The sequence below is a fragment of the Triticum dicoccoides genome, chromosome 2A, assembly GCF_002162155.2.
Source record: "Triticum dicoccoides isolate Atlit2015 ecotype Zavitan chromosome 2A, WEW_v2.0, whole genome shotgun sequence".
Taxonomy (NCBI): Eukaryota; Viridiplantae; Streptophyta; class Magnoliopsida; order Poales; family Poaceae; genus Triticum; species Triticum dicoccoides.
Window position 1 is genome coordinate 444,640,141 of NC_041382.1, and position 1,291 is coordinate 444,641,431.

At 46.6% G+C, this 1,291-nt stretch overlaps 1 long non-coding RNA gene across 1 annotated transcript; it reads left to right on the forward strand.

Moving 5' to 3' along the window:
- Nucleotides 1–1,063, forward strand: LOC119359447. Its single transcript, XR_005172543.1, has 3 exons — nucleotides 1–95; nucleotides 175–429; nucleotides 1,011–1,063. It is a non-coding gene; the product is annotated as an uncharacterized LOC119359447 (long non-coding RNA).
- Nucleotides 1,064–1,291: the final 228 nt, after the last annotated feature.

Here is a 1,291-nt window from a genome sequence, read left to right on the forward strand (position 1 = left end):
CAAAATCGCAGTCTCCCGTGCCCTAGGTTGATTTCACGATCTCGCTCGAGTTCCACCGCTACTGACCTCCGCCGTCGTCGTTTCCATCGCCTACAGTGGGTCCCAGCACCTCCTCTTGCCCCTGTTAATTTCGCCTTGATCTCCTCTATCGCCTTGACCCACTATCTCGCACAGGGGAGTACCGAACCGAGCGCAAGGACCTCGATCCGAAGATCACAGCCACCGCCCGAGCTCCAGCCACCCTCTGCCGTCAACCCCGTTCGCCACCGACGCCTCTCAGGACTTCTTTGAGACCACAGCCAAGCTTCGCGCCCCGTAGGCTACCCTCCGGAGTCTCGAGACCACCGGAGCAGGCGCCACCATCGCCACCCGAGCCGCCGCGCCGCTGTTTTGTCCAAGTCCGGCCGCCCCAGCCTCTGTTCCTCTCCGGTGAGCTACCCTTAGCCGCCCGATCTCTCTCTAATGGTCCAGATTAAATCATGTTCTGTTTTTTCCCTCTCGAATAGGTATGCGCTGTTTAGTGGCTGTCCGTTGTTTAGCCATCGCAGTGAACACCCTCCAGCCAATCAGCATGCGCCACGTGGCACATCCACAGTACCGCGGTAGTTCTTCCCAAAACGCTTTTATGGCATAATTGTTCTTTGTAGATTCCATATCAAATTTTCATTTAGGTTTATCTTGAGATCCGTAACTCCAAATTCATCAATTCTTTTGCCTGTGTACTCGTGGTGACTAGGAGAATATTGAAGAACCAAAGTTTCACATTTTTTGAACTATTCAAATTTAAAGTTGTTTAAATTTGAATTCAAACTTCCGGAGGCCATATCTTTTAAACCATTGATCCAAATTAGTTGATTCTTTTTGCATTGTGATCCTACTAGCATGTAGATAATATATACCTGCTGATATTTTTCTGTTATTTAAGTTTTTATTTGAATTCGTTGCTGTTTACTTTATTTTAGTGTTATGTGAGCATAGTTTATTTATCGTTGCCTCCGTTAATCGTATAGATTGTCCGGAGTGTGAAGCGGATCGGAATTAATCATTAGAGTACTTCAGCACCGTTCAAGGCAAGTTTGCACTTTTGATTTTTCTCATCCTATATTCTACTATGCATGTGTGGTTTTATGCTATGATATATGTTTGGCCTGGTATGTGTATCCCGTGTTACCATGTTTTGTTGTCGATTGTGGTATGTGATGGTGTGATCAACTTGCTATGGTAGACGTGGGCATGTGCCGAGTGATCCATGAAAGTGGTGAGTGTTTATAGCCATAGGTTCGGGATTATT